The 12,379-nt window shown below is 41.3% G+C and overlaps 1 protein-coding gene across 2 annotated transcripts in view; it reads right to left on the bottom strand.

Moving 5' to 3' along the window:
* Positions 1–12,379, bottom strand: part of Arhgap26 (Rho GTPase activating protein 26) — a 387,278-nt gene that overhangs the window by 118,608 nt on the left and 256,291 nt on the right. The window lies entirely within an intron of this gene.

Raw genomic sequence — 12,379 nt, 5'->3', positions numbered from 1 at the left:
GCATACTAACACCAAGTCTTGGGTCTCTGTAGAAAAACATTGAAACATATGGCTATAAGCTAATGTAAACAGGCAGCTTTTGTGGAAATTTACCAGCCTGAGAAGTCATAGACCTTGTAAATAGGTAGCCTTGGCAGATAATACCAACTTAGATAAGGACAAGTGAGTCATAGGCAGAGTCATAGTGACCTGTCCCCTGAACCTTCACCCAGCCAATACCCTGTTTTGAAAGATATCTGTACTCCCCCGACCACCCACGCTTTGGTGTCATCCCCTTCCCCACGTCCTGTCTTTTTGTGTTTATAACCCCTGTGTGAATAAGTGAAAATTACAATTTGATTTTAAAAAAATTAATTAGGAACATGGCTTACACATATACCTACAGGTCAAGGTGATGCTGGGCATTCATCAGTTGAGAGTCCCTATTCTCAATGTTTAGGTTCGTGTTCACTGAATGACATCTTTTTCCAATAACACTTAGTAACTGGCATTACATTAGGCAGTGCTATACTGCCTTACATTGTAAGTACTAACTTTGTATATTACTTAAATTTTTTGTATGATTTAGTAGTACCTTTCTTAAGACAAAGTAAAAAGATATGTTGGGTACCATCCAACATTTTAAAACTACTAAAGATTCAATAAAGCAATTTTTCTTTGTTAAAAAATACTGGTCCTTTGCATATAAAGTAACACAGGGCCATCTTATCAGAGAGAGGGGGTGGGGTCCCAAAATAAGACAGGATAAGGTTATGTTATATTTGACCTGAGAAAAAAGAGAGTGTATTTCCCATATGCCATTTATATGGCCAACAGAATTCCTGTGGGAATACACAGAGAAGCAAGATCTAGTCGCCTATGTCAGAATGAAAGCAGTGGAGAGGATAAACAGGAAAAGGCAGCAAGAATTTGGCTAGAACAAGACTGATTATAATCAAAGTGTCCACATAAGGCAAAAAAGAGTCCAGGGTTTTAGTATTGATTCTAAGTAGCAATGTAGCTTCCAAAGGAAGGTGAATAGTGAACTATGTCTCAGATCACTAATAAAATAAACTGATCACATTTAAAAAACAACATATCATCTAAAAGGGTAAAAATAATAAAGAAAATGTTAGCTCTTGCTTCCCCAAGAACATCAGGCCTGCTATCAACTATTAAATATAGTCCATTAAGATTCATAGGAACTGCATCTTATTAGTCTGACCAATACAATGTACACTCCACAATGAAGAACTATTTTTGAAAAGAATATGGTGCATTTTCATGAATGTTGCATCTCAAGAAGGACTTAAGTCCTATGTGACATTCTCATCAGAAATACTACTTGAAAAGCTGAACGAAACCCTCATAGAGGCAAAGGGGAAGGAGGAGAAGGTGAATGTGGGATAGGGGGTTTGTAGGGGGCAACTGGGCAGGGGGGTATCATTTATAAGGTAAACAAATGGAATGATTAATAAAAAAGAAAAAAATCAAGAAAAGAATAACAATACTTAGTTGTTAATGTCCAAATATGGTAAGTAACCTTTCACCTACATCTTTATGCTTAAGAACTTGTAAAGGATCCTGTATCCTGCCTGAGGAACACCTGTCCTGCACCTGCCTTCCAGCACCCCTAATAACTTGCCCTCCTCAAGAGGCCCAACTTGTACAGATAACTCTCTGACTCATTTAAGGCCCTTGCTTCCTAGCCAACCCCCTCCAGTAGGCATGAAACCTAACTCCTACCACAACTCTGACCAACCTAACCATCTCTATCCATTCCCACTGTGCATGCTTGCTCCCTTCTCTAGTCAGACTCCATCTCCCTGTATGACCAAGAACTGCCTCTCTCCAGGAAGGATCACTAGATTAACATTAGCAATCACCCCCACATACCTGCCTTAGGACCATATAACGTGGGCCTGCCTTCTACCTTCTGCCTGCATCTTCATGTAGGGTTCCTAGACTCACATCACCTCGAGATTCAACACCTGAAGATCAGTTGTGATAATCTAGAAACTTCAGTTAGCTAGAGTCCAGCTGATAGCTCCATTTGAACATCAATACTGAATTGTCTAGAGACTGAACCCTAAGCTCCATATAGCTGTCAGTCACATGATAAACTGGATTCACAGGAAACAGAGCTTCAAACCAGAGCTCCTACATGTTCTTTTCTCCTGTTTCGTTTTGTGTTTTTACAGATTTGACATTTTGTTTGATTGAGTGATTAAAATCTTCTACCTTGTCTTCAAGACTTGATATTTGTTTTATTTAGGGTTTTATTGCTGTGAACAGACACCAAGACCAAGGCAACTCTTATAAGGACAACATTTAATTGGGGCTGGTTTACAGGCTTGGAGATTCAGTCCATTATCATCAAAGCAGGAGCATGGCAGCATGCAGGCAAATGTGGGGCTGGGAGAGCTGAGAGTTCCACCTCTTGTTCCAAAGGCAACTAGGACAAGACTGACTTCCAAGTAGCTAGACTGAGGGTATTAAAGCCCATGCCCACAGTGACACACTACTCCAACAAGTTCACACCCCCTAATACTCCCTGGGCCAAGCTTATACAAACCATCACAATATTCTTTCTACCATTTGATCCAGTCTGTTGGTAAAGATTCTCTCGGAATTTACGTTTGAAAGCTTTATTTCATCTTTGGATTTTCTTCAGAGAATTCTCTTTATTAAGCTCTATTTTCATTTATTGAAATGTTGCATTATTTAAGTCAGATGCTTGTGTTTTCAATGTCTTCATTCTGTTATTGATTCATATCTTCTTCAAGTTCTTTGGTGAAGTTTATTATTGCTATTTTGAATTCATAGTCTTTCTTGGGGTGCATTAATACTGGAATATGAATTTTTAGTGGAAATGTATGGTTTTGGTTACTCTTATTCTATAACTCTCAACCACTGTCCACAGCTGGGAGGGCGTTAGACACAGTGCTAACATAGAGACTTAGTATGGGAATTTCAAGTCAACCAGGGTTTAGGCTAGGTTGAGGTATGAGTCACGGCCACAGTGCAGAATTCAAGGGAATCCTACCCCTTGGGCGTGACAGGATTATTTCCTCCTTAAATTCTACACTCTGAGATCTCCTCTGCTTTACCCAAGGTCCATCTCTGGTGTTGAGGTACATTGTGTGAATGTGTGTCTCTGTATATTCAATTGTTAATTTTGTACTGCCAGATACATGCTGGCAGGATCTTGGTATTGTTATTTCTATTGCCCACTTCTGATCTCATATTTTGTAAATATTCATCCTTCCTCACTAGCCTAGAGGCAATCTAGAATTGTATCTGATTGGCTGTAATAAGGAGCTGACAATCAATAGCTGGGAAGAAAATGGAAGGTAGAACTTCTAAGGGGGTGGGGAAAGACACTGGGCGAAGAGAGGAGACCAGGGAGATTCACCAGCACACGGAGATGAATGGCTGGACCAGAGCAGAGCAGAGATGTAGACCTGGCCATATGGGAGGGCGAAGTGTCAGGATTAGTTGGAGACTGTCAAGCAAAAGGCCTTAGCTTTAAAATATTAATAAGCCTGTGTCATTATTTATATCGCTATTGGCTCCAAGATAGTCCCCCATTCTCTGGGAACATTCATCTTTGTGTCTAGATTGACTTCACCACAGCTAAATTAATGTCTTTCCCACTGCAGTGATAGGGTTTGAGATCACATTAAGAACACACAATATCACTGAACTACATTCATAGGCTTAAACATCCTGTTTATTCAGTTACCTTAATATTACAAGCTAGGTAATACATGAACCTGACTATTGCTAAGACTTTCCTTTCTCTCTTCATTAGCTACCTTGTTAGTTTTCTTCCTAATCATTCCCAGTGAGAAGGAAAACACAATTGCTTTGCAGTGAGGGTAAAACAGAAGGCAAGTAAAAGCTAACTGGCCTTCAAGGATAGGTAAGAGAGGGGAGAAGCACTCAGGGCTTAAAGAGCCCAGTACAAACAAGTGCTGGATGGGGGAAAGTGTATAGATGACCCAAGAAAACAAGAGCCTAAGCAATGAAAGCAGGGGCTTCCCCTCAATTTCAGGTCTGGCTCCAATCTGCTGGCTAGGTGACTAGACAGTTATGCACACCTAGAATCAGGAAGAGGCTTCTCTATTTTGCTTCCTTGCTTGTTAGTTAGCCTGGAACGTAGGATTCTTTTTTTCTGCCTCCTTGGTGCTGGGTTGAGATTTCTCTTTGACCATACAGTTCACTTTATGAAATTCCTCATACCACTCAAAAAGATAAGACTTGTCCTCTAAAAAAGATGCTGGCCAGAAATAGTGACACTATAGAGTGGGCAACCTGTGCATCTAGGAGCACTGAGCCCTTTCTAAAGGTTGTGTCTGCTCAACCACAGGGGAGCTAATATCTGTGAGAGAGTCTTCCTAGACTTTTACACTCTGCGATAAAAAGGACCTGCCAGATCCCCAACTGGAATCATGTAGCAAGAGCCATGGTGCCTGTGTCATCTTTCTCTGGTGGCTTAACATCTGCCCTATGCATCCTGTGAAGAGACTCACCCCTTTGATGCCTTGACTTCTTGGTTCTTCATTTCCATAGGCTTTAAGCTAGGCTCTTCCAATTCTCATCCTGGAATACTCTAACAACCTCCACCCCAGCCCCTATGGCCTGGTTAACCATCTTACAGATTAACTGATAATTACTCACTCTCTTAAACTTAACACTCTTAAAAAAAAGACACTAAAGCAAAGTAGACAGAAAGATAATTTGAAAGACACACATGTTTGCTAAAACTTTTCACATATATGTTCATATATAAATGATTTCCTCTGACTTCCAGGAGAAAATGTTAACATGAATATTGGTGTAGTACTTTGCATGAGATGTGCTCCCCCTCACCCCACCCGGCCACAGTCTTGGGTATTTGAATGCCTGTTCTCCAGTTGGTGGTGCTGTTTGTGGAGCCTTAGAAGGTTTGGTTTGATTGGACAAAGTTGTGTGTCACTACATACAGGCTATGAGGTTCCAAAGACTTGTGCCATTCCTAGTGAACTCTCTCTGCCTCCTGCTTGTGGGTCAAGGTATGAGCTCAGAGTTGTCCCCACCTCCATGCTTGGACCACCTGGCCACAATCCCCTGCCATGATAGACTCTTACAGAATTCCCTCAGGAACCGGAGACCATAAATCCTTTCCTCTGTAAGTTACCTTATCCATATGTTTTATCAAGGCAACAGGAAAGGAAGTAGTACAATCAGTGTTTATGATTTTAAACTATCTTTTGATAGTTTAAAACTGATTTGTATGTGTCCAAATACAGATATCTGGTGAGACAGAAACAGAGAGAGGGGGAAAGGGAGAGGCAGAGGGAGAGGGAGGAAAGAGAAGAGAAAAGAGAAGCAGTTTCTTAAAATGGTATCAAAGTGTTCTGCCTTTTTCTATGCTTTTCATCAAATTTTATCTTTTAAGATAAGTGCTACTCATTCCTTCAAATGACTTGCAAGGAGGCCAGCATGATTTATTCCTTTCCACGTTAATAGGCACTTGGAGTTGTTTCCTTCTTGTATACGCTAAACAGCACTGTAGTGAACAACACCGTATATACCCTCTCACACATGTGCAATTTGGTAAGATGTTGAATATCAAAATTGAGAAGGTGTGCAGAGCTTACACATTTCTCGATACTACCAATTTATTCCCCACAATGAATCAGTCATTGATTGGAGTGGATGGCTAGACAGAAGAGGGGGAAAGTTTAGAATCCAGAAGAATTCTTTCCCATTATATTGAGAAACATTAGACCCTTCTAAGTATTTCAAGACACACAGACAATTATAGAAAAGAGAAAACAGTTAAAAGGTAGATCCAATAACAAGGTTCAAAGTGTGTGTTTGGTCACTATTATCCTTAGCACTAGCACCCAAACTTCAGTGTAAATGGAATCAAATGGGGTGTCCTTAAAATTAGAAAGCTCTGCTTGCCATATTGTGGCTGAGGATTTTTAGTGGGCCTAGTGAGCTCCTTTTTACACACACACGCACATACACACACACACACACAGTAGTATGGTCAATGTTAAATGAACCAAGATATATTTTAAAGCCCCAGTACATACTCTGCTTATTTGCATAGTGATGTTGACCGTCTAACAGAACAGTGGTTGTTATGCACATATGACTTTCTCTAATGGTATGGCAAATGTTAAACTAACCAAGATATGTTTTTAAAAGCCATAAAAACAAATTCAAGTGGTTACATTTCAAGCTAAGAGTCTGTTATCTCATCTCATAAGTAGATAACCAATAAGGACTCTTCAGAGAAAAGACAAACTTCATATTTTGATGATCATGAATTCTAATCAGTACATACAATGCTTATTTACATAGCTCTGTAAAATGTTGTCCCTCTTAACAGAACAGTAATTGTTATGCACATTTAAAATGTTAAAGGGATTCTTGCTAAGATTATGACAACTCTTATTCTAGGTTATAATTAGAGCAATTCTAATGTTATAATTAAAAGTAACTAAGAGAAAAAATATAGCCTTAGCCACCACCATGTGGATTTTGCTTCTTGCCTTCTCGAGTAGCGTTGGGCTCCCTACCTGAGATCTTACAGCACATACCTCACACCTAGGCCCTGGTATCCAGCACTGCAGTACAGTTTATCTCTGGACAGATTCTGGTTCTCTGTGCTGAGATCTTATCTCTGATAGGGAGGTTCCATGCTAATCTTTGGGGACCTGTATAGCATAGTGTGTCTGGAAGTAGTGAGTCAACCAGTCAATCAAAGAGCTGATAAACAAGTCAGCCTTTCTGGATGGGTGTTAGCAGCAAGGCATCGAATGAAAAATGAACCTACAACATAGTTTTTTTTTCTACAGAAGCAGTTGGAAAATATTTTTGTCTTTGCAGGCTATATGTCTTCTACTACAACATTCTAACCCCTCACTGTAGTTTAAAGGATGCCACAAACAATATGGAAGCCAATGGGTGAGGCTGTACTCTGGTAAAAGTTTATAAACACTAACATTTGAATTTCCTATAATTTTCATGTATCATAAAATTATTGTTCTCTTCTAGTTTTTTAAATTATTATAAAATAAAGAAGCCTATTCTTAGCTTATGGTTCATATCAACACAAGCATCAGGAGGTTCCAATCCATACTCTAGCAGATCTGACAGAGAAGTAGACAGGAAGAAAAGCAATGGACTCATTAGCCAGGACAGACCAAGAGAAGTCTAGGTTGAATAAAAAGCAAGTAGACCTGTTAGTACTTATCAGCAGGACCAAAAGAAACGGAAATAAGGAGTACAGTTTCATTGTTATTTTACTTTAATTTGAAACTAGTTATCCAAAACTCATATTAACTAATGGCTAAAGAAGTCAGAAAAATAAGCTGGCATCATTAATAGTTGTGGTAACACTGAGATAAGTCAGGTAGGCAAACAGAGCAAATCTTCCTAAGTTACAAGGTCTACCCTCTTCTAGCACTGCTTAGCTCTCTGCCCAATCCCTGGCTGAGGTACAGACAAAGGACAGGGGTCAAGGCAGACAAAGGGATTCTGTCTGAGAACAGCCTGAGATTGACTGTCCTGTCCCTGTCTCACCCAGTCTCATTACATGAAGCTATAGATATCTCCCAAGTTAAAAGGGGTCAGAGTCAGAGTCTGCTTCTCTCATTAAAAATAATTACAACTGTTTAAATAGCACACATGGTTATTATATAAAAAACTCCAAACTAAAGAAGACAAGAAGAAAACCCAAGTTAGAATATCATGGCTACCTTGAGTGCTGTGTGTGTGTGTGTGTGTGTGTGTGTGTGTGTGTGAGAGAGAGAGAGAGAGAGAGAGAGAGAGAGAGAGAGAGAGAGAGAGAGAGAAGTACACTTTTTTAAGTTAAAAAACAACTTTCTAATTTTCTTGTTGAAGAAACTGAAGGATTGGTAAACTATCTCAAAACTGCATAAAATGAGTTTGAAAAGAACCAGGAAGAGAAAGTCCGTCAGGACAAGCTTTCCTCTATTACCACCAAATAGAAATAAATACTTAGCAACTTGCCTTGGCCTCAGCAAATGCTACAATAGACTAATACAAGTGAAGCAGAAGGCCAAATCTTCCTCTCCATTTAACTCTGTCCATGCCTCCTTCATCAGAGATTATCTTAGTTATCAGCCACCCTGACAACACAGTTGCCAGTGAGTTGGCAAATCCCAGAGAATACAGAGAGGAAAGGTAGTTGGAGACGCTACAAAGTCAGCTCTCCAACAGGAGACCCCTGATGCTTCCCCTGGATACTTTTTACTCTTTCTTTCATTATTTATTCAAAAAACGATCACCAAGTACCAAATTTTATGGGCAAAGCATTGTCTAGATGCCAAGGATATAGAGCAGACAGACACTGTCAACTCACAAAGCTCAAAATTCAGGAGAAGATGGCAATAATAAATAACCAAGTAAGTCACACACAGGGGATATTTGATGGTGACACATGCTGTGGGAAAGAATTAAGTAAAGTAGGTAGGTGGGGGATGCTAGGACAGAAGGGTGCAATTCTCTGACCAATTGAGGAAGTCATTTAGAGATGAGGACAGAAGCAAGGCGAAGGGAAGCTGAAGGGCTATGTCTGGGACACCAGAACCAAGACTGAGAAACAGCGGCTGAGAAAATCATGAGACGTATGTTCTTGACGCTTCCTGGGGGAAAAAAGCCTTTCAGGGCAGAAAGAGTAAGGGAGAATGAAGTCTAAAGCTGATTGAGCTACACAAAGTCATGGCAACACTTTACACAGTGCTTCCCTGGAGTCCTGGGGAGGAAAGCCTGTGTAAGCTCAAGAAGAATGAAGAGCAAGATGGGATTTGTGAGCAGCGAGCACAGACAACTGCTTGAGAAGCTCTAAGAGCATGGAGAAGTGGGACTCTGTCTACAGAGGGCCTGGGGCAGGGGAGCCAATTTTAAGTTCTTGTGTTCTTAGTTTTTAAAGAACTGAGGAGATCACATGCATATGCACCAATCTGAAAGCCTCAAGGACAGGGGGAACAGAATGTTAGAGCTGAGTCTGAAAGAATGCAATCCCAAGTGGCTGGCTCCACAGCCACAGGGTGGGAGTGATAGACAGCCTTCAGGTGAGAATGCAGGGTGGCTGGCACAAATGCAGGCATAGGTGCTAATCTAGTGGTAGAAACCTGGGGAAGTTCTGAGTGAATCTACTTCTGTCAAGTGAGAAGCAAAATCTGAGATAATCCTCTGGAAGAGAAGAGGCAGTAGCTGAGGAAAACGCAGAGTGATGTCAGCTAGCACGAGGAACCTCGAGAGTGTGTTGCAAGACCTGATGGTTCAGCTTTGCTTCAATTCTAGTGCTGCCCCGAAACCTCCCAATAGCCTTCCTTCTTTCACACAGTTTACATTACTCAAAGTTAATTGCTTACAACCAAAAAAAAACAAAACAACAACAACAAAAAAAAACAAAGACAAGAACTAACATGCCACCTCTATTTTGAGGCCTATGATGTTCTATTTTCTCACTGAGAGCCTGACTTTAACAAAGTTGGACCCAATTGTGTGTGCCTTCAAGGATACAGGAAGACCTTGCAGTATACTGGCAAGACCAATTATTTTGGGTTCCTTTCCCACACATTGAGTAGGATGAGGAAAAACAAGCTCATATTTATATTCCAGGATTGGATACACAAGATCAGGATGCTGCGCTGCTCAAAGAAAAATGTCCTGTGCAAAGCAGAGAAGGCTCGCAGGGCAGCTGATAATATCTTAGCCTTTCTTCTCACCTTTTATGAGTTAAACTGGGAAAAGGACAAAGTATCTACTAACGGAGAGTGAAGCTACATGCATGTATGCATGGTCTTCCTTGCAAATACATGGAAATTTAAGTGGCTTAAAGATTGTGCTTAGCCGGGCGGTGGTGGCGCACACATTTAATCCCAGCACTTGGGAGGCAGAGGCAGGTGGATTTCTGAGTTCAAGAGTTCGAGACTAGCCTGATCTACAGAGTCAGTTCCAGGATAGCCAGGGCTACACAGAGAAACCCTGTCTTGAAAAACCAAAAAAAAAGAAAAAAGAAAAAAAAGATTGTGCTTGGTGGTAGACTGGGCAGCAGAGAGGACGCACTGTACACCCAACAGCAATGTTCAATACAGGATTATATCTGACAGGGTAGTGACAGGGAATCACGAAGAAAAGAAAGTCAGTCCTCCACAAACAGGGACATTTCAAAGACTACAGAGAAGGGTGGAAATTTCCAGATCATGTCCAATAAGATGAGTCTTTGCGATATAATGTGTCCCCTTCAGGAAATTAAGAATTATTAAACTGCAGTAAACACAGCTGCTTCTGAGATGTAATCAGCCTTGTGACACCAAGAAGCATGAGTTGGGAGGGGCTAAGTGAGCAAGGCCATCATGGCAATCAGCTCTGCCCGGTGAGCTCTGATGAACAGGTGCTTGGCTCCCTGGCACTGAACCCTGGAGGCCCTGAATCTTCACAGAGAAGTGTGAGGTCTGGTACAAGGTGGGACCTGAAACCAGATATAACAGCTCTTTCTCCCAGATGGCACTGGGCTAGCTCATCTTTCACTAGGAAGAGTGAGATGCTCAGCCCTCTGGCCCAAACATGTTGTAGGACCCAAGAAAAAAGAAACAGAGCCGAGTATGTATACACATACAGAAGTCTGTATGGCAGAAGGAGCCATGTGCACTGTTTTCAGGATTGAGCCCCAAAGTCTTCCCTTACAGTGTAACTGTGAATAAAGGTCTGTCCAGTCAATAACAGTACCCCAACTGGCTTGGTTTAATAGCTTCAGTAATGGTCCCATCTTCTTGCCCTCTCCCCTCTTCTCAGACCACAGGAACTGACATCTGCAGCAGATGTTCCATATATATGCTCAACACAGCTTTATGGACATTTAAGTTAACTCTCACAACTCCAGGACAGCAGGTACTATTACCATCTTAATTTGGTTTTCCCATTAATAAAAAACTAATTTACTAGAAGGTCCTCAGGCAGAATAAAGTAGAGATAGTAGAAGTTAAGCATACAGGTTCTACAGGCAACGTCTGTCCAGGCTTTTGGACCTTTTAAAGCTACATAGTGACTACATCTTGGGCTCAGTCCCCCGACCCAGGTACCACTTCCCATTGCCTGCAGGCTACCCCACTGAAGTACTTCAACCTGGTTTCAGTACTGTGTGTATGTTGACAACGTTTTAGCTTGTGTTTCTCGGTGTTGGCTGTTAGAGTTTATGAAGGTCTGGGACTACAACCAGGAAGCTACAGGTTCTCAGGCTACAGTTGCTCAGCATGAGTTAGAGGATGTTATAGCTTAAATGTTTATGATACAATGAAAGGCCATAGGGAGCTCCGGATATAGCTTAGGGGTTAAACACTTGCCTAGCATATATGAAGCCCTAGGTTCCATCCCTAGCACTACCATATATTCATTCATACACACAGAGAGGTTAGGGGTAGCAATTGATTCCTGCAAGGTTATAGGAAAGAACAGATCTGAATCAGGCAGTCTGGCTCCAGTATGTTCTCTTAATCACTGTGCTCTCAGTGCCCACAGATGAACTTCAAATTCCTACAAGTCTGCCATACCACATATGAACCACAACTACTTGAAGAACTGGTGAGAAACCACTCAATTAAAAAGAAAAAAAAAGTACTTTATGTGGTAGAGATGTAGCCCAGTTGATAGCATGTTTACTTATCACTCACAAAGCCCTGGTTTTGATCACCAGTAAACTCAATATAATAATTGATACCAATAATCAAAGCACCCAGGAGGTGGAAACAGTAGGATTGGGGAATTCAAGGTCATCATTGGCTGCATAGAAAGTTTGAGGCTAGCCTAGGTTCCATAAGCCTGAACTGCTCCCCCCAAAAGAGTTCAAGGTTACACTTAGGTACTCTCAGGGAACTTGAGAGAAGCTGGATAGACCAACCTAGCTAAGCAAACAAGCAAACGAAACTCAGAAAGACTCAGCATGCAATGCAGAGCTTGCTGGTGCTCAGGAAGAGAGGCCTTCAGTTCCCCCAGGGACATTTCATCACTGCCCCCAGGGTCAGTGCAGAACTCCAGGCTCTGCTAGACCTGGCAAACAGGAACTAAGGCAGCAGCTTGTTGCACTTCTTGCTTTTATAAGACCACCAGCAGAAAACAGAGGAAGAAACTAAGAAGGAAAAAGAGAGGGGACCCTTTCCAAAATGTGAGAGGGAACTCCAAGGCTGACTCCTTGAGTTAAGAAAGGATAAATTATAAAACAGCAAGTCACTGAAAAATCAATCCAAGTTCCAGTGTGAGCGGAAGACCAAGGACGAAGGTGAATTCAGAAAAGCTTGTTGATTTTTCTTTTTCAGACTAGAGAGAGAGAGAGAGAGAGAGAGAGAGAGAGAGAGAGAGAGAGAGAGAGAGA

This window comes from Grammomys surdaster, unplaced genomic scaffold (genome assembly GCF_004785775.1).
Source record: "Grammomys surdaster isolate TR1022 unplaced genomic scaffold, NIH_TR_1.0 317, whole genome shotgun sequence".
Lineage (NCBI taxonomy): Eukaryota > Metazoa > Chordata > Mammalia > Rodentia > Muridae > Grammomys > Grammomys surdaster.
Note: the sequence above shows the minus strand (reverse complement) of the source record. Positions and strands in the feature narration are given on the sequence as shown.